Source organism: Haliaeetus albicilla, chromosome Z (assembly GCF_947461875.1).
Source record: "Haliaeetus albicilla chromosome Z, bHalAlb1.1, whole genome shotgun sequence".
In the NCBI taxonomy this organism is placed as follows: Eukaryota; Metazoa; Chordata; class Aves; order Accipitriformes; family Accipitridae; genus Haliaeetus; species Haliaeetus albicilla.
This window is the reverse complement of record NC_091516.1, coordinates 8,665,142-8,687,287: the sequence shown is the minus strand read 5'-3', so window position 1 is coordinate 8,687,287 and position 22,146 is coordinate 8,665,142. Positions and strand designations below refer to the sequence as shown.

General features: G+C 37.3%; 1 protein-coding gene across 2 annotated transcripts in view; it reads left to right on the top strand.

Moving 5' to 3' along the window:
* The window catches only part of PDE4D (phosphodiesterase 4D), a 648,147-nt gene that overhangs the window by 199,078 nt on the left and 426,923 nt on the right, over positions 1–22,146 (top strand). The gene's annotated exons all lie outside the window — the stretch shown is intronic.

Here is a 22,146-nt window from a genome sequence, read left to right as displayed (position 1 = left end):
GTTCATAAAAATGCTGACTATATCCATAAGAGCATGTAAACATTTAGGTTGTTTACAAATGTAAATATTATTTGGAGAGATAAGTATAATGTCATTTGGTAAAGTTTTGAAGATAGATTGGTGTCTTGATTTTTTTGTTTTGTATCCATGTGTCACGGACAGAGTCACACACTTCACTCATAAGAAAGAAGTAGCAATATGGTTTTTGATATAAAATAGTGACTTAACAAACTTTGATAGTAAATGCAACAGTTGATCTTGCATCTCTGGGAATGCCTAGGACAACTGCTTTCCTATGCCAGTTGTCGCGAGCCCATTCTTCTGAGAAGTTGGGACTCAGATTCGCTCCATGCCTCCTTAAATAATCAGTGATACTACTTGCCATACTGCTGACTACGCCAATTTGTTGTGGATGAAGTCACTCACTTCACTTGTAAGAGAAGTAGCAATATGTTTGCTGATATAAAACAGTAATTTAAGAAAGTTTGATAGTAAATGCAACAGTGATTTAACAAGATTCAATGGCAAGGTTCACCTGATATTTACTGCATAGAGGTCAGGGTCAGACAAAACTGCCAGGGAGACCTTCCCATTGAGTCATGAGGTTCAGAAAGGATCCCTTTGCATTCTAAATGCCTTCTCAGAGGGGAGTTCAGGTGCAGCTGGATCCAGACTTAGTCCCAGACTTTGTCTATGGTTTATGTCTAAAGTATTATATGTACACAATCAACCCTTTATATCACTTAGTGTGGTGGGTTCTATCACCACCAAAGCCTTTCTATCACTTCCCCCTCCTAAACTGGACAGGGGAGAGAAAATATAACAACGAGCTCGTGGGTCAAGATAAGGACAGGAGAGATCACTCACCAATTACTGTCATGGGCAAAACAGACTCAAAGTGGGGAAAATTAACTCAATTTATTACCAATCAACCAGAGTAGGGAAATGAGAAATAAACCCAAATTTCAGAACACCTGCCCTCCACCCCTTCCTTCTTCCCAGGCACAGCTTCACTCCCGGATTCTTTACCTAACCCCCCCCCAGCAAAGCAGGGTGATTGGGACTGGGGGTTACAATCAGTTCATCACACGTTGTCTCTGCCGCTTCATCCTCCTCAGGGGCAGGACTCATCACACTCTCCCCCTGCTCCAGTGTGGGGTCCCTCCCACAGGAGACAGTCCTCCATGAACTTCTCTAACATAAGTCCTTCCCATGGGCTGCAGTTCTTCATGAACTGCTCCAGCGTGGGTCCCTTCCACAGGCTGCAGTCTTTCAGGCACAGACTGCTCCAGCGTGGGACGAGGTCACAAGTCCTGCCAGAACCCTGCTCCAGCGTGGGCTTCCCACGGGGTCACAGCCTCCTTTGGGCATCCACCTGCTCTGGTGTGGGGTCCTCCACAGGCTGCAGGTGGATATATCTTCTTCACTGTAGACCTCCCTGGGCTGCAGGGGAACAGCCTGCCTTGCCATGGTCTTCCCCACGGGCTGCAGGGGAATCTCTGCTCTGGCACCTGGAGCATCTCCTCCCCCTCCTTCTTCACTGACCTGGGGGTCTGCAGGGTTGTTTCTCTCACATGTTCTCACTCTTCTCTCCGGCTGCCGTTTCTGTCTGTCCCAGCAACTTTTTTTCCTTCTTAAATATGTTATCACAGAGGCATTACCATTATCGCTGATGGGCTTGGCCTTGGCTGGTGGCAGGTCTGTCTTAGAGCCAGCTGGTATTGGCTCTGTCGGACACAGGGGAAGCTTCTAGCAGCATCTCACAGAAGCCACCCCTGTAACCCCCCTGCTACCAAAACCTTGCCACACAAAGCCAATAGACAAAGCCAATCTAGCTAAGATTTCAAAGTTTCAGTGTGCTTATTCCTAATTCACTTACCAAGTATCTGACATGATAAGGAATCTCTCAACCTCGAGGAATAACCTTGAGAGGCATCCCTATTCAAGAAGAAACCCTGGCATGAAGCCTGCTGCCGTGCAGGGGAGCTCAGGGGGCCCTGGGCTGTCCACTATTAATGGAGTAACGTAATTGACTCATAGTCATATTTACATACTGACTATAGATGTTAATTTCTTCCAAATTTGGCTTGAGTTGGACATTGACCAGCACTGTGGTTAGATGGGCATGTTGCTCAAATTAACCCTTGGCTATTGTGTTGTTATCTGTTGCCCCCAAATCGACACGACCAGAAGACATTCATTACTGTTATCCACTCATGGTTATCACTAGACCAGGGTTATGGGAAATACAGGTTGTGTTGCCAGGGGAGGGCTGGAACACACTATCACACCATCGAGGCTGGAGACAAGATTGGTCTGAGATACAGAAGGAAAGCTAAATATATGTGGCATGATTACAGTTCACATTCCTGGACTTTCTAGATTTCAGAGTATTTGGCTTTGAAACTTCAATAGTATTTGGTATGTCCCTTGTAAACTGTGTAATACACAGGAGGTACTTTGTGTTTTGTTAGCTTTAGTAACACTGACTGAAAAAAAAGTATGCTCCTGATGCGGTAGAAGAAGAACAGAAAGAAGAATGAAAAACATTACTTATGTCCTATGAAAAAGTCTAAGTGATTACAGTTTTCTGGAGACTGCATTATTTTCTAGGCTGGATTCAAATATGCAAGAACAAGACCTTTTGAAGGGTATTCAAATAAATAACAAACCTCAAATATATTGGTTATTATGGATAGCTATCCGCTGCACTCAGAGAATGATTGCTTCTGTGAGAGGCTACTCTGTGGCTGAGAATCTGTCCTGGGCATAGAGAGATAACTTTGTATCCTGCCTAAGCCACTCATTGCTGTGGTTGGTAGAATATGTTTTGAAACTGGACAAAACAAGATTTATCTACAAGTAAGTTTATTTCTGAGAGTGGCAGGGAAAGAGCAGATCTACAGATTGTTGAATGGAGCTGCCAGGCTGTTTAAACAAACAAACAAACCAAAACTGAACACAAGAGCAGAAGCAATTATAATTTTGATGTTCTTTGTAATATAAAATCTTAAGCCTTTATGATTCTTTCTTAGCTAAAGAGCAATTATGCTGCTACAGGAAGAATATTGTTCAGGAAATTAAATTTCTTTAGATGTTTAGTGCCATTTTTCAGTTGTTAGCTCTCTCAAGCAGCTATGCATTTCCCGTTTACGTGCTTGCAATGCCAGCCTAACAGCTGGAGAAACCTATCCTTTTATCCAGCTTCTTGTCTGCATGCAAGTGCAGAAATTTCATAGAATCATAGAATGGTTTGGGTTGGAAGGATTCTTAAAGATCATCTAGTTCTATCCCCCCTGCCATGGGCAGGGACACCTTCCTCTAGACCAGGCTGCTCAAAGCCCCATCCAACCTGGCCTTGGACACTTCCAGGGATGGGGCATTGTCGTGGTTTAACCCCAGCCAGCAACTAAGCACCACGCAGCTGCTCACTCACCCCCCCCCCCCCCATCCAGTGGGATGGGGGAGAAAATCGGGAAAAAGAAGTAAAACTCGTGGGTTGACATAAGAACGGTTTAATAGAACAGAAAAGAAGAAACTAATAATGATAATGATAACACTAATAAAATGACAACAGTAGTAACAAAAGGATTGGAATGTACAAATGATGCGCAGGGCAATTGCTCACCACCCGCCGACCGACACCCAGCCAGTCCCTGAGTGTTGATACCCCGCCCCCACTTCCCAGTTCCTAAGCTAGGTGTGACGTCCCATGGTATGGAATACACCGTTGGCCAGTTTGGTTCTGGTGCCCTGGCTGTGTCCTGTGCCAACTTCTTGTGCCCCTCCAGCTTTCTCACTGGCTGGGCATGAGAAGCTGAAAAATCCTTGACTTTAGTCTAAACACTACTTAGCAACAACTGAAAACATCAGTGGTATCAACGTTCTTCACATACTGAACCCAAAACATAGCACTGTACCAGCTGCTAGGAAGACAGTTAACTCTATCCCAGCTGAAACCAGGACAGGCATCCACAGCCTTTCTGGGCAACCTGTTCCAGTGCCTCACCACCCTCACAGTGAAGAACTTCTTCCTTACGTCTAGTCTAAATCTACCCTCCTTCAGTTTAAAGCCATTGCCCCTTGTCCTATCACTACATGCCCTTGTAAAATGTCCCTCTGGCTTTCTTGTTTAGGTACTGGAAGAATGCTCTAAGTTCACCCCAGAACCTTCTCTTCTCCAGGCTGAACAACCCCAACTCTCTCAGCCTTTCCTCGTAGGAAAGGTTCTCCAGCCCCCTGATCATCTTCATGGCCCTCCTTTGGACTCGCTCCAACAGGTCCATGTCCTTCTTATGTTGGGGGCCCCAGAGCTGAACACAGTACTCCAGGTGGGGTCTCATGAGAGCAGAATCACCTCTGTCAACCTGCTGGTCATGCTTCTTTTGACGCAGCCCAGGACGCAGTTGGCTTTCTGGGCTGCAAACGCACATTGCTGGGTCATGTTGAGCTTCTCGTCAACCAACACCCCCAAGTCCTTCTCCGCAGGGCTGCTCTCAATCCACTCATTGCCCAGCCTGTATTTGAGATTTCCCTAACCCCTGTGCAGGACCATGATGTTCACACAGGCCCACCTCTCAAGCCCATCAAGATCCCTCTGGATGGCACCCTTTCCCCACAGTGTGTCGACCGCACTACACAGCTTGGTGTCATTCACAAAGTTGCTGAGGGTGCGCTCAATCCCACTGCCCATTTTGCTGACAAAGATGTTAAACAGCGCCAGTCCCAATACTGACCCTTGAGGGACACCACTTGTCATTGGTCTCCACTTGGACATCGAGACATTGACTGCAACTCTTTGAGTGTGACCATCCAGTCAATTCCTTAGGGGACCTATTATGTCTGTGGAAATACAGCTTACATCCATTGCCTTTGAACGTATGGAAATGGGCAGCTGAGAAAAGGAAACTAAAGTGTGGGTGGGAGACAGGGGGATTTTCTGTCTTCAGTGGGTAGATGAAGGTAGAAGAGCATTTGGGTCATAGAAACTCATTACAAGGCAGAAGAATTCCACCACTGAAAACACCTTCAATTACAAGCATCTTATCTTGTGATTTAAATACCTGGAATGTGCAAAACTAAAAAGAGTGACAGTGGATGTAGTTTTTAAAATAAAATATGCATTCTATTCCTAAACATGCACATGCACACATGCACACACACCCACACTCCCTTTTTCACTCCCTTTTCCTCTCTCTTTTTATTTTTATGATGTCTCAGGATTTTTTCTGGGTTTATGTTAGCTTTGTAAAGAAATGAGCTCACTACTTCATACAAAGCTTCTCTTTTTTTTTAAAAAAATGAGAAAGTAAATATTCAGTAATGTTTTTCTAAATCTTTCATACTTTGTAAACTCTTACTCTTCTGACTCTAAGGAGACATCACAGTGTCTTGTCATTCCTTTCATCCTTCTGATTTTTTTCTTTGCATACAGAGACCCAAAGTCTGATTTTTTTTTCACCAAGGTTAAACTGAGACAATAATAATGAACATTGTTAAGATGAAGGATTTATGTCTTATATTGAAGTTTCACATGTAAAATTGCTAACGTGAGCTATAAAAACAAGTGCTTGCAAATTGATAGACCGAGCCTGCAGCTGGTAACAACAGTTACATTTATGAAATGTAACAATTGCCAGACTTTCTATGGGGAGGGTTAGAAACAAGCAGGCAATTGCTTTTGATATTTCAGTTCTTCTTTTATTATTTTTTTTTTTAATAAACAATATATTTCACCAGTATATACAGAATATTAAAAGTGGTATTTTACTGTAAGCTAGGATAGCTAGGATATTTGGAATGTGCATGTGACCACATGCTTTAAATTTTGCCAGTTTTCCTCAAATAACTGTAACTAAGTTTACCGACAGTTTTGGTGCAGGTAACAGCTGTGATGACATTTAAGATGGGAAGTATAGATAGGAAGGGATGGACAGCAGAATACTTTTGCTTTTGCCAAAGCAGCTGGTATTAAAAGGGTGGGAGACTATTGTACATGGGAACTTACTTGTTTAAGGAGACTTAAATTATTTGGTCTTACCACCTTTATAATAACTATTTCAAAGAAGTTTTACTCTCCTCTATACTTGTTTTGCACAATAGCTGCAGCTCCCACCCTGATTCAGTACTCGAGCAAATATTTTTATCATGATAGTAAGTGTGGTATCGTAAATTTCCCTTCTTCCTTCAAACATCTGGATGTGATTTAAGACAGGTGGTCAAATCTGTATATACTGATGGTATTGATTTGTCCAAAGATTCATGAAATATGGAAGTCTCTTCAGTCACCTTTGTTATGGAAACTATCTCTTTGCATTGTTTAACTCGGAGAGATGGGATAGCAGAAGGTAGGATAGGATATAGACTTTCTTGAACTGACTAGACCAGCATTTGTTGGACACTATGAAGTGGAATGGCACATATACATACTCCACTCTCAGTGGTAGGGATCCAAGGTGTCAGAGGCTGATGTAGTCATTTATTTTTCTGTTAAAGGATAGCTTTTACAGTGGCAAAGGAGCAAACTATCCCAGCTATTGCTGTGACTCTTCTGTCTTCTTAATACATGTGACTGACATAATGTGATGGGAAATGTCATGTTCATTGGATGTAAGCTCCAGAAATGTAGGAGTACAACATGTACCTGAAGACTTCATTAAAAGGGTTATTTGAAAGCAAAAAGCTATTTTGGACTTGAGATGTGGTTAGAAAGGCTTTCAGTACAAAAATATATAAAATAATTTTTTGTGTTTCATTTTGTTATCTGTAATTCAGTACATAGAGTGTCTCTTCTTACTATTTAGCCTATTCTTTGCTCAAACATCATTTGGGAGAGATTATTGTAATTGTGCAACATAAGATCTATTTTAAATTGCTTTCATGTTGCTTATGTACAACTGAAAGTGTGTATATTAGTGTGTTTATGAAACTCTAGGGAGCTACAGGAATGACTTACATGGTAGTTAATTTCTGAAGTATCTTTTTTGCAGTGTTGCTTCTGTCCTAATTTATCAGTTTTTCCTTAAGTCAAAAGTTCTGTGGATTAGATAGGCACTGTACTTCTTAAAAACTTCTGTGTTTTATTATCCATTAAAGAAGCAATCAAAACTCTCTATTGGAAATCAGATAAAAACTTGATTTAAAATTATCCCCAGTTTTTCTTTCTGTCCTTTAATACCTGGTTTTGAAAGGAAATATTAGAAAATTGTTATTAGCATCTCTAATGTAAGTTTGATGCTATGGCAGTACAGACTGAGAGTCCTAATTTCAAACTAAATGTGTCCTAATGTCTACCACTTCCTCGCTCATTGTCTTCCCCCTGTCAGAGTAATACCTCAAAGACTAGATTTTGCCTTCTGTAGTCAGGGCAAGAAAAGCTTTTTTAAATGTTAAACAACTGAAATGTGTGACTCCTGAGCCACATTTTTGCAGTTATTTGCTTACTGTACCAGCAAAGTATTTTTAAAACAACAGCTAGAATTCTAAATTTTGGTTATTGTTTTAAGGAACCAAATGTTAGAGAGAGATGATGAAAGCAAGGAGATTGGACCTCAGCAGAGTAACATGTACTAAAAATAAAGGCTGGGGAAAAGCTGCTCTTTGGATTTATTTATTTGCAACTCAGTAGGGTCATGTATATAGTGAAAATAAGTGGGAACTGTGCTTTACATAGTACTGAAAGAGAAAAGAAAAAGAAAATTTGCTATTTCTTTTTTAGGTCAGAATTGCGACCCTGGGCCTGCCAAGCTGTAACTCTTCTCAGGAAGCTTCTCACAGTTCTAGGCTGTTTTCAACAGCAGCTGTGCTCCCGAACTCACCTGCCAGTTAAGAATAATGAACTGCACAATAATTCTTAGCACTTTTATTGCACATTTCTTTATTTTGAAAGCATTGTAAACATGAGCAAATTCTCGTGTTACCTTTGGGAGACCAGTTAGTGAGCGAGTAGTGTTATTTTCATTTTGTGCATAAGAAAACTTCCATGGAAAGGGGTAGTGTAACTGGCCAAGGCTACAGAACAAACCAGTAATCAAACTATGAAGAAAATTCAAGAGGTTTTGGCTCCTAGTTTTGTGTCTATGCTACACTACCTGTCAGAAAGCTGAAGAAGGAACTTGGGGGAAAAAAAGATGCCTCAAGTTTATGTCAACCTTTAAAAATAAACTTAGTATGTCAAAGAGAATTTTACTGACTGGGTCTGAGAAGGATTTTAACTGTTATTAGTAGCAGTTAAACACGTAACTGTTGTTATGCATCTAGACTCACTCACATTGAACCTATATTTCTATCATACTGACTCAGTCTCATCAAACAATATCTGACAGCAGTATCTATTACAAAGAAAAGCATATTTTAATTAGTGTGGAAACCAAAACTGAGTCAGCATTTAAGCTCAGATCTATCAGACAGAAAAATGAGTGGGAATTTGTGAGGTTAAGAGGACTATAGAAGCCTTAAAGTTTTGTGGCATCCAAGCCTTGGCTTTTAAGGGTCTTCTGTTCTGGTGACCAGTGTCAACAATTTCTGTGTTGCTATACGTATTCTGGAATATTTTTGAAGAACAACTTAAAAATAAATAATTCTGTTGGTCAAGACCTACATTGACTAGGTGCTGAAGAGAGGTAAGGAAGCTGTGAAAGTGGCAGGTCCCATATCAGAATACTTGCATAACAGTAATTCTTAATACCTGTGGAAGACTTCAGATCTCACACCTCCGAAGAAAAGGATTATTTTAACTTATGCCTAGCATTAAGTGGATGATTTAGAACTGATGCACAGGTAGACAATGAAGGACAGCAGGTACTGTGTCCAGTCCAGCATTAGCCATTCTGAAATCCTTTTTAAATATCAGAATTTTGATTAAATGCTACCATTTTATTCAGCAGTGGCAAAATTTCTAACTTTTGAATAATAAAAGTGACCTTTTTGCCCTTTTAAATTATTATTTATATAGCATAGACTGGAAACAGACATTACTGTAAATTGTGGATGAATAGTGCATGTGTGCATGTATTTTCTAGTTTAAGAAAAAAATGTACAACTACTATTTAAAATAGGCATCTTGAAATAGTTACTTTTAATCAACAGATATATCTGAAAGAATCTAAAACATGATATAACCCTCTCTGACTGCAGGTTTATATAATTAGCAGGTAAAGTTTGAGATAAACTTTAAAAGTCAGGTAACAGCAGATAGCAGTCTGAGCTGGGGTTATTTTTTGCCTTTGCTGAACATTATATGATTCCTGTCATGCCATTCCTCCAGCTTGCCAAGGCCCTGTGAATGGCAGCCCTCCGGTGTATCAGGTGCTCCCACCATTATGGTGTCATCTGCAAGCTTGCTGAGGGTGCTTTAATTACATCTTACTGTTGAAGGTGTTAATCAGTCTTGGCTGCAGTATTAACTCCTGAGGAACTCCATTCTTATCTAGCTGCTGCTTAGATTTGGAACCACTTCCCCCTACCTTTTGAGCCTGATGGTCCAACCAGTTTATTGTCTGCCTTGTAGTCCAATCAGCTAATGCCTATCTTTCCTGCTTGGCTACAAGGTTTCAGTGAAAGTCTGTCAAAAACCTTGCTGCTGATGCTCTTGTCTTTCACAGAGCTGGGAATTTCTTCATGAAATGGAATCAGGTTCATCACATATAATTTGCCCTTGCTAAATTTATGCTGAGTGTTCCCAAACTCTTCTTGACGTTCATGTGCTTACAAATGACTTCCAAGAGACCTTGCTCAATAACCTTCCCAGGATCTTAGATGAGGCTGGAGCAGGCTGTAGTTCCCCAGGTCTTCTCCCCCTCCCTTTTAAAGATGTTCTTACCATCAGATCTTCTCAGGCCATTGGGCAGCTCTGCTGATCACCACAACTTTTCAAACATGATAAATAGAACATGGCCTCACAATGACATTGACCAGCTTTGTCAGCTCTGTTAGATGCATCCCACATGGTCACAGGAACTTGAACATGACTGATTTACTTAAGCAGAACCTAACTTGATCTTTCCCTACAGTGGGTGGTACCTCCTACTCCCCCAAAATTTCCTTCTGGACAAGATGACCTAGGAGGCCTGAGAACAGACATTGGCAGTAAAATAGGGCAGAGAAGGGTTTGAGTACTTCATCCTTTTCCATGTCCTTCATCACTTGGTTGCTTACTCCATTCAGCGTCAGGCCCACATTTTCCTTTTTGTTCTTTTTGCCTCTGATGCACCTTTTTGTTGCCCTTCATCTCTATTGCCAGGTTCATCTCAAGCTGAGCTTTGAGTTTACTGATGCCATTCCTGGGAAGCAAGGTGATACTTCCGTATTCCTCCTTGGGAATGTGTTTCTTGTTCCACCTCCTGTACTTCTGCTTTTTGCATTTCATCTATAACGGAAGTTGCCTGTTATCCGATTTAGTGGCCTACTATTATTTCTAAGCCCTTAGTCACAGTTTATCCAGTCTACTACAGGAAAATGAGTCACTGGCTGATTATGTAGGATTTTTATGATAAAATATTATTTTAATTTTCAATTATTATTACATTCCTGTATGCATTCTGTAAAAAGCAGGGATTTCTTAATGTGATTACACTCCGTTCTCTGGTTTTGCATTCATGTAATTTGGTGCTGCTGTTTTAAACAGAGTAGGAGAGACTGTTTTCTTGCTTCATAGCTGATTTGATTGTAGGTATAAAGATACTGGTCATTTGCTAAGTGATCTCTTTAAATTATTTCTCTGGGTGATTCTTTCTAGTCTGTGGCTCAGTTTTCTGCTTAGATGATTATTGGTGCCAAGATCTACAGCTACAATGGCTCATCCTGCAAGGGAAAGCTCAAAAAGTAAAAGACTGCTTATAATTGTAATTGTTTAAAGTTACAGTGAGGTAGACGAAGGCTGGGAACTCATTAAGATCAGCATTACTTTCTGTACCATAAGTGGAGGAGGTATTATGTTAATAGTTTTTAAAAGGTTTATGCTTTTCAGGTATTTTCTTTTTTTGAGCAGTTAACCAGTAAAACAGTTATTTTGTTAAAATATTTCTTTGGGCAATCAGCCAAACACAAGACCATGCACTACTAAAAATTTTGTGAAATTGAAAATGGTGATTCACTATTGAAAATGCAGTGTGAAAAGAAATGCATAACAAAATAATCTCTTAATATATACTTTTTCACTAAGTCATATTCATGTCAATTTAAAGGTGACAAAAAGAAATCAAAAAGCTTATCCAATTAGAGGAATACATAGTGTCTTCCTTGCGAGGAATTTTTCATGCTGGAAATTGTCACTTTAGATTAGCTTCACTATTGAAGATGTCTTAGGCTCTTTCTGATTTGCATTTCAATCATACCTACACCAGCAGCTTATAAATACAAACAAGAAACTTACTGGACTGTCACAGGCACATAAAGCTGTGCGTGAATCCAGCCTTTAGGACAATTCCATCCAAGTTGTCTTGGCTTGGAGGGACATGGTGAACCATGAAGGAGAGCACAGAGCAGCTCAAAGGTACCTCATGTAGTTGTGTGCAGAATCATGCCTAAAATTTGAGCAGCCAATGCATACCTGGGAGAGATAATCAAAGTAGAAACATATTAATTCTGAGCATTTATGTGACCCATCTTTCTACAGGTCTGTGTGCACAGTCACTGTTGTATCATCTCTGATGATTACAGGCTCTATTTTTTCTTATGCATTCCTTTCTCTAAACAGCAGAAACAACAACATGGTACACAGGCAAAGGATCTGGGCTAGGTAGTGAATCAAGCTGTTGTCAACATTCCTTACCTCTCTTACTTCAGTACAATCCTGTGTGGAGACAAACATCCGATTACATAACCTGACAATTAGTACACTCAATTAATAATAAATTGGATGCTACTTTATAACCTTATGCTATTTATAACTTAAAACATACCTGGCTAAGGAAATCCTCTGAGAAGAAAATTGATGGATTTTAGGATGTTACTTGGGAAGGTCTGCCTTGGTAAGCATATCAGTTATGCCCATCCCATTCTTTCTTTTGTCAGGCACCTACTTATGGCCAGTACCAGTTACAGGATGTTGGCTAGAAAGACTCTTACTCTGGCAATGCATGGCCATTCTCTCATAAAATTGATTGTAATAGTTCCTCTTTTCTAGACCATGGTAATCTGTTCATAAAATGCATTCCTTCAACTTGATTCTGTAGAATTTTTATCCATGTTCAGATCATTAATAACCATAACTTTACTAATAAAGTTACATTTGTACATAAGCATATGCATAGTATGATTGGGTGAGTACAGATTTAAAATTGCAAATTTAATTTATATCTTTTGAACAGATTTCCAGCAACATTTCACATTACTAGCAAATGATGCAGTTAATGCAGATTCCAAATCTCACTTTAGAATTTGAACATTTAACACCTTTAAGGGTTGCTGTTGAAATAGTTTACAATATCACATCCAAATATATAGAGAGTATTTTAGATAGTGGTGATAAGGCATTTTCACTTGCAGGATTACACACTATTGGAATAGAAAGAACATTTTATAATGCATCACTTCTATCAAAATGGTGTTTCATTATATGATATAATTTTTTGTTGAATATTTAGAGAAAAAATTTTTTTGGTACTCTTACAAATGGAACTTTTTTTTCACTCTGGAGCAATTTTTTTAATTTGAAAAATATAGTCTCTTATTAAATAGAAAGCTTAAATGCAGAAAGTAAGATGTGAATTTATTGAGGTGATGCTTTGAGTCCCATTAAAAAAATTAAGAGGAAAATTCATAGAACAGACAATGAATAATATTCCAGATTGGAACACAGGGGAATAAATGGGATTTTCTGGAAACAGAAGGAAGTTGATTTCTCCACAGTTGTAATCAAAATGATACTTTGAAATTATCAACCATAGAAAGTGATTTCCATATACGTATTTTACATTAGGTGTACTCTCTGAGAACAGCTGGTTAAGTACTTATCAATTATAAGTTCTGTCATCTACTGACTTTCTGTTTCTAGTCTAAGGCTCCAAACTTTCTTCTGATTCTTTGAAACATCCTAGTTATAGTTTCCCTTTTCACTTCAGTCGAAGGCTTGACATTAGTTCTCTGAAAAGTAAACAGATCAGATCATCTTGGAACTTAAATATACCATAATTTTTGCTTTCCTTAAAATGGTTTTCTTTAAAAGAGATATCTATAAAATGGAGATGAAGAGAAAGGACTTCAAAATTATCTTGCAAAAATATACGGGCGGATAATTTTTAGTTCTTGTTACAGCAAAGAAAATAGATGATATAAGCCATGAAAGGGTGTAACTCTGGTTTTACCTCTTTCCGAGCAGTGAACCAATTCTATGAGATATTTTTCATAGGTCTGTTGCTTGAACTTCTGAGTACAGAGTAAAAAAGTGGGCCTTATCAGAGGATCTACTCCTAGTGATGGAGTAAGATCTGGTTGACTGTTATTACTTTCAACAAAATAAATTTCTGTGCAATCTCATGTAATGGCTGTGTAATGGTCTCATTCTGTTCTCTCTTGCAACATCCCTTCTCAACTATAATTTTCTTTAATTCAAAACTCTGGTCTTTCTTCTGGTATAGGTGACAGGGTGAGTAAATGCAACAGTTTGAGGATGAGAAATGTGTGAATAGGTGGCTGCAGAATCTCACAGACTGCAATTAAAAGTTTCATTATGACAGTCTATGGCTTTATCAGATCTAACATGTTAGACATATCTGCATGTTCCTAACACAAAATAAATGTATACTGATCAGATAATTTTTGATAGCTATGTATGATCTGAAATCCCTTGAACATGCAGAAATTGAGACTTTTCGATGAAGACAATTCCATAGTGTGTATTTTCAGCTGCTGTTATCTAGTTTTATACTTGAGCAATTGGATTTTTATGACTTTGGAAAGTTTGAGGGAGTTGTGTCTTTCTCTGACTGCAACCTTGCTGCAACATTTCCTTCCTTATTTTCCTTCTCTTACTCTGTTTTGGGTCATATCTCCTTCCTCCTCCAGATGTTTATACCTTTTTGATGCTTATAGGTGTTTATTATAATCTCTATCACTAAAACATCTGTTAATCATACATATTCTGCTTTTCTTTGTCTGCCACAATGTAAGTAAGTTCACTTTCATGTTCTGTATAATTTTTGTAACTATTCCTCATCTTTGGCGGAAGACCTGAATTCAATGTGTTTTGAGAATATTGAGTAGACTGTATCGAGTAACTTATACAATCTATCAAGTAACTTATACCACATTCAGCAGCATGGTTTCCACGCCATTTTATGACAATGAAATTACAGAAACTTTTGTGCAATTCTGGAGAAAGAATTGTCAGATTTTTCTTGGGTAACATAAATACAGGTATGAATAGCATTTTTTTTGTATATATGGAGAGAACTACATCAAGATATTCAATAATCAGTAGTAAAACTTGATGTCATCCCAGTAATTTTCCTCAGTCAAAGGTCTAATCTGATTTTATAGTTACAAAAGTAAAATGTATGAAATAATCCTTAGCCCGAGATGTTTCTTTAGAGATGCTTCATTTATTATGTATGCATGAATGACCAGCAATTGCTTCTCTTCATCAAATTGCTTTTTGATTCACAGATCAATTGATATAAATTTGGACAATAACTATGCTTTTGTCATCTTTATGTTTGATACTAAAATTTCTTGATGTAGAATATATTTGCAAAGCCTGATTGTTCTGCATGTAGAGATGGTGGCAAAATCCTACTTAATTAAATGCGGCAGGATGTGTCCTACACAGAGGTACTAAAAGCTGTGTGAGAAATTAATGTAAAGTCATCAGTAGTCTGGGGTTTCCTCTGGATACCATTCTGTAAATTCAGCCTTAACTGAAAACAGAGAAAACAAAGATCTTTAGATTTTCTCTGTTAAGTATAAATGACATGCTAGCTTAAAGTAAACAACAATTACTTAAAAACTTATAGAATTATGATATTTTTATTGTAGCAGAGGAGGTAATCACAAAAAAAAAAAGAAGGAGGTGTAGAAAAAGTATTTAAAATCCCAGCATTAAGATAATAACATAAAATAAGCAATGTTGATTACTCTGGTAGTTTAGAAATCTTTACGCTCGTCCTTAACATGCTTGTATTTCAGATGATTGTCATTGATTTGCTGGATAAAGCAGAGGCTAGATGTACTCTGTCATAGTGTTTTAGAGAAGAGTTACACAAAATAAAGTAGAAGTTGCTAATGTGAAAAGCAGCTGCATCATTGCAGATGAATATACTCTGGAGTTAGATTTCTTTCAACACTGATTAGTACTGAATTTGTATTAGAAGCTTTTCTGTGGTTCTGATGATGTCACCTCTCAGGATTTTTCTTCTTGCCAAATGTCTTACTGAGTAATATAATGATGGCTGTTACACTTTTTGGGATCTCCGTTACCGTTGTGAATAGAACCTGAGTATCTTGAATCCCAGTTCAAAAGTAAGTGGCATTTCAATTACAGGCCGAGTTGAAGATCCATTATGCCATTGATGCTCTTGGAAATACATGCTTGCCCTTACACAATACTTGCTGACAGATGTGAAATCTACAATTTCTGAGAAAGGTGAGAAATTGCTAGGACTTGTTAGATGTAAGAGTTTTCCCTAGATTTGAGGACAGTCACTTCAATATTGGGTTATTTTGTCTATCTTTGATACACCTTGATTTTGGAAAAAAACCCAAGCAGCTGTTAAAAATATTAGTGGAGGTCTACCATAGACCAAGTAAAGGTGAAAAACAGACCTTCTTGACCTGTGATAAAAAAAATCCAGAAAAGTAAACACTAACCTTTTCAAGATATTTTAAGAGGATTGAGTGGGGGTAACCCAAGATAATCAGGATAGTAAGGTCAGAAAACATGGATTTCCAAGATAATTGAAATACAGTTGTAGATGTTGGAATTTTCTAAGAACATCTGAGGTTTCCGCTTTTTTTGCTTGAATATGTTCCACTGGCAGCTAGGTAGCTAAGAATGATTGAAGTCAGAGAGATCCAAGCTTAAAATTTTTAATTTGAATTTAGACCTTTGAAAAGCTGCACTGCAATTGACAATACAACATCTTTTTTTCAATCTCAGAGTGCCAGCATAGTCAGCAAAAAAATTTGCAAAGCCTTTCTAGAATGCTTCTAATGACCCCTGATAATAGTGTGGAATAACAGAAGTTATACTCATGGTAGTCCTGTAATACAGCAATAGCAATTGCTACTCTTTTTTGCACAAATTCATGAGATGCTATTAGCATCACAATGAGAGGAATTGTTTTGCATGCTCTCTTTTGGCTTCGAGTCCTATTTAGAAATCCAATAATAAAAAATTTTTTGTTGATCATCAGTGTGATTCCAGAAGGTAGGACTGGCAGCTTTAACACAGGGAATTCAGTAAGTGTTATCTGATTTGTTTAATTATAAATTAAAATAACTTTAAAAAATACAGATAGCTTAGGTTATTAGAAAAATCCCCTATATTCCATAAAAAATTTCAAAGGTATTTGGAAAAATGTCACTCTGCAAAACACAGAAAGTTAAATTTATAAGCCAAGATTAATTGTGGTAAGCATTTTGCCAAGGAGCACTGTAAAGACAAGCAAAGAAATCTCATCAAAAAGCTATGCCACCAGTTTTCCACATTGTGTCAAGGCTAATAAAATGTGCATAAAGTATTACTGAAGTAACACAGAGTACCAAGGAAGTGTGATGAGAATAAGTAAATTATGCTGTTGAAATTTTTAAAGTTACCATCATTCCTGTCTTGGATAGCATTTTCATAGGAAATATCAAGACCTGTATGATGCTTAATAGCTACACAGTTACTTAAACATATCTATTATTTGATGCACTTAACTAAGAATTAAGAGCGCATATCACAACCTATTGAAGAATGCAAAAAGCTATGGAAAAGGTAGCATGGATAAAAGAAAACAAAGCAGGTATATTGTTGCTGCCAGTAGAGTGGTGTAAGAGTATGAACTAAGAATATGAACTTCACTTAGAGGATATACTTGGATTTTTTTCTCTTGATGATTTAATCTGAAACTGCCCAACACTTTCTATTTATGACAGCATTTACTGTCAGCCATTATTTCAGTAATTAAAGCAGTAAGTGGATTATGATTTCTTACTCAGTACTGTATGTCAGTCAGAGAATTCATAAGTATTGAGCTACTGGTGGTGGGGTTTTATTCAGCATTAAGTGAATATTAGCTATCTATCATGAATAAGATCTAAACCAGATTATTTCATTGCCTGAGTGATCAGTGGCACCCGAAGTCCTGATTCCCTGAAGTATGAGCTGTTTGCTCCTTTGCAGAAACTGAGGACATAACTTAGTGCTCCATATTTTATGATACCTAGCAGACTGTAAGAAAATAAACCTGTATTTCATTTATTCTCTAGGTAGATACTGCAATATTCATTTCTTCCTACAAGGATGTAGATTACACAAGTTTTTGGGAAACTATTCATGACCAGCTTTTTATGTGTATGGAAAGCTGCTGCATTGTTCGTGAACACCCTCATGATACTGAATATATGAACACTTCTTCCTTTGAAGGTTCACTATCAAAAAAACATTGAGACTCACAACCTCCAAACCACCAGTAACAAAAATGCAAAGATATAATCTTACAAGTATTCTCTATCAATCCTGAGATGTTAATCACATTCTAACTATAGTGGCTAGGCACTGATATTTTCCAGTATCTCTGCCCCCATCTTAACCCCTTTTCGAGTACAAATTTAATATGTCATGATTGCACTGGACCATGTTAGTACGAGCAGCATGCAGTCACACTCCTCTAAAAGAGGTCATAATTTCTAAGTCTAAGTCTACTATTCTTGCCTCTGTAAGGCTCCGTTGATGAGTTAGAGGGGAAGCAGGGCAACAGTGCTTCAGTGAACGCTGACCTGAGAGAGACACAGCTGGGAATGGTTTCAGAGCTTCTCCTCTTTGTGATTGCTGCCTTGGGTAGTCACAATCTGACTAGCAACCCTATAGGGTTTATAAACCCTGAAAATATCAAGGAGAAGCTCAGCTTCTGTTTTGGTTTTTTTTTGTTGTTTTTTTTTAAAGGACTGAAAAGTTGTTTTTAATCATTTAATCTTTCTCTATTTCTCTCTACTTGAAAATACTGGTGAGAGGAAAGAGAGAGTTGAAGAGAACTATGTGGGTGCTAGCTGAAGTGATAAGATAGGATCAAAGCATTCCACCATTTTTGTAAAATAAGTAACTTGAAAAACATGGTATTTTACTGTGCAAACAGTTGTCTATGAGATCTTTCACATTTGTCTCTGGAGGGCAGTACTCTTCTTATGCAAGTGATTCATTTGACAAATGTGAAAGAATTTTCAGCCAATGAATTTCATATTTTCAGAGCATAACTAAAACTGATATATTATACAGGCTTCAGGCAAATATTGCAATTCAAATAATGTTCACTCATAGCTCAAATGTGAGCTGAACAATCCAAGTTTCAATGAAGACAGCAGAAAAACCTCCTAGTGGTTCTAGCTGGAGGACTATCAAACCAAAATGAGCTAAGCTTAGTAAATAAAGCCATTAATATCACCAGGATATTTTCAGCAAGTATGAGATGCACAAGTAACAAATGACAATTTTGATAAATAACACTTTAAAACTTTTTTTGTATCTCAAGTTAATATCCTTCAATAAAGGCCTTTATTTTGCAGAGTTACAGATGGGAAATTCAACTGGCAATATTCACTCACTTACCTGCATTAATGAATGCTACTTTCCCCTCTATCCTTCATTTAAAAAATAAGTAATCCACTGACAAGTAAAATTACATTTTACTATTCAAACTGTTAATATTTTTAATTCACCAAAAGCAAGTAATTAAGAAACTTTTTACTAAAAAAAAAAATTTAAGATAATTTACATCTATATGATTTATTTGTTTAAAAATCATTTATTTAAAAAAATGATTGATACTGATTCCTAAATTCCTAATTAAAAAATATGTAGTTTCTGCTATGTTAGAAATTTTGACACTTTAATTAGTTTCAATGCATTATATTTTTAAATTTTGGTCTGTGTCTGACAAAGTTAAGATTAGGTACATGTTAATTAAGCTGTCCAGTAACTGAAATATATTATACAGGAGAAAGTAATTTTCTTTTGAATGCTGTTTCCAAGAAGGAAATAAATTCTATTATTCATTCGAACAATGGTGGATAGATCTACTGCTTTACTTAAAAAAAAATTTAAAAATTCCAGACATATTTTTAGGAGGCTTTGAGAGTAATTAACTGAAATCTATTGCCATGAACCTTTCCATTCATTTGCCCTTCTTACTACCTGGGAACAGTCAACTGAAATACCCATATTGCTCTTCCTGCAAAGTGACTATTTTAAAGCTTGTTTTAAAAACATTTTTACTTTTACTCTCTATCTTGCTTGATAAAGTTGGAGAAAGTTGTTAAAGCTTATGTGAGAGCTTGAAGGAATTAAGGGAATGTAGACAGAAAAATATCTACTTAAAAAAGAGTTACTTCAAGGGTACCCCTACCAAAAATATGGGTTCAGTTGAATTAGTGGAATACCTAGCAGCCCTTTTTGTCTCTTTAAGAGAACTTAAATAGCAGGAATATTTCAGATGTGAGGGTGGTTCAGTAATCCAAATGCTCGTTAGAAATTATGAACATAATTAAGACAATGAGTAGCAAGCTTCATATATGGTTTGAGTAATATGAAGGAGCCAAAGAATTATATTGCCTAGTTCTGAATAAACATCTTATCCAGCTTTATCCAAAAGCACAGTCTTTACCAATTAGAATTTGAATGATCTTGAATTTTCCAACACCTTTTTCAAGACATTGGTTAAAATTTGAAATCATGCAAAACTCACCTGCCTTGGAGTTTGATTAAGCACTCCAGCTCTTTTTTTTTTTTTTTTTTTTTTCCCTTTGGAATTTTTTCCTAGTGTTTGTTAATACAGTATGGTCTTATGCATTTTCACTGAGAACTGAGTGAAACTAGATTTGAGTGAAGTTTGCTTTTAACTTGTAGGCTTTGTTGTTTGTAGAAGTCAGAGTAAAATTAAGAAGGTTTAATTCTGTGCAAGTCTTATAGGAATAAAATGCTCCTAAACCCCTGCAAACTGAAGTCATTATGTTTCACACAAGTGTACCCTTAATAAAATATCTTGGATGCCAACCACGTTCCTCTGCTTGAAGTGAGCAGATCAGTAATTCAACTGATAGAGTGGGAAAGAAACTGGAGAAGTACCTTTATCCTTCAACCTTGTTCAAAAAGGGCTAGATTCTGACTTTGTGATTTTCCAGACCAACAGATGATGTGTAGTTCTATTATTCTGGAAAGAAAGTTTGAATCAAGGTAGCACCATCCCCTATTGCTACAAAAGGAAGAAACTCCACAAAGCCTCTCTCGGGGCTTATGCTTCATTTAATCTGCTGCTGTGGCAACAGTGGAGAAGAGAAGGTAGTGGGAAGAGCACTAACTGTGCTAAATCCCCCCTCTCTTGCTCCTGTTCTATCCAACTGGGAAAGTAATAACTGTTGCTGTTGTTTCCTCCTCCAGCTGCAAATCAAGGCAGTCAAGGAAATGTTTTTAAGATCTGTCTCCTTTTACATTTGGTAATTATATAGAACTAGTGAGAATCTAGCTTGTGATTTTTAGTGTGCTTCTGAAATAGACTGAGCCTTTGCTCGTTGCGCCAGGTGGGAGGTTACATGACATTGTGATCTTAGTGGGTGCAAAACCCTTTCACCTCAGTCAGCTCAGCTTTTCATCAGTAAAGCTCTGCATCAGCCTGGGGGTGTCAAAGCCCAGGCTTTAGCTGTGTCTGTCCATGTACCTGCAGTATCAAACACATGGTTCTTACATACTTGACAGATTTTAAATTACCTGGGTAAAAGGAGAGGGTTGGCTTTGTGTGTCAGGATTTTTCTCTTTGTGGCTAGGTTGTGATGAATGTATTCCACAGGACTGAACTTAGAGCTTTAAAATACAGAGCAAGAATACAATCTATACAGAAAGACTATGCTTTTGTAGCTGAAATTTTAGTAAGTTCAAAGAAACATCATTCTAGCATACATCCTTTCTGCAAGAAAAAGAAACTGTGTGCTTACAAGGAACTGCTAATTTTGAGTTTGTATTCAGATTTTGAAAATCATGTAGTAGTCTGTATTGTAGTAAATACTTAAATCAATATGACTTCTATTTTACTTTATACTATAAATTAATCTGATATTTATACCATACCTATTCTAAGAGAAGTAGACCTTTGAATCAATTGTAACTGAACACAGGGAAAGTTAAAGAACACTCAAAAATATCATCTGTAGGGTAATAAATTAACCATTTTAATTACACTTATGTATAGAAGGCATGAGATTAGATAGCTGATTAGATTACAGTGTTGACGGTTTTCCAAAACTGAAAAGTGTTACTCCTCACTAAAAAACCTACATCAAAAATAAGACCCCATGGAGCTACCTGCAGGAATATTTTTCTGCAAACTGGAAAAGCAGCCTTCCTAATAGGCGATAAGCATCAAACCTGAATAATTATACAGTTCTAGATTAAACTCCCTTTTATCATGTTAATAGTAATTTTAGTAAAATTAAATTATGGAGTCATTCCATAATTTACAAAAGGCATTCAACAAAAAAGGCTATTGATTGTTACTTTGTCTCTGCAATAGGATTTCAGCATATATATTGAAACAGATACAGTGCTCTTACTGTAACTGTCCCTTTGTTTGCAATGGTAAACAAGTTCATGATTAATGTGAATACCTTCTACAAGTAGATTATGTGGGACTTATATGGGTATGTTCTTGTAATATTTTCTTTTTCTAAGATTTGTAGTTCTACATCTAACACCATATTCTACATTTAATCAGATCTCTACTTTTTAAAGCACTCAATTTTTTCCTCTTTAATAATTCATGTTTTCAGTTGGTTTATAGAATGATGATCTGTTGAATTGCCTTTCCATTGCTAGCAGCAGGAATGTGTTTCTGCTTCATGAGTCAAACATGATAAAAAAATTTATATGAACAGCTAGTGATTGTCCACTGTATCTCAAATTCAACCTTATTGGACTTAAAAGAACTCAGTGAAACTTTGTGGTTATATGTAAAATATAGT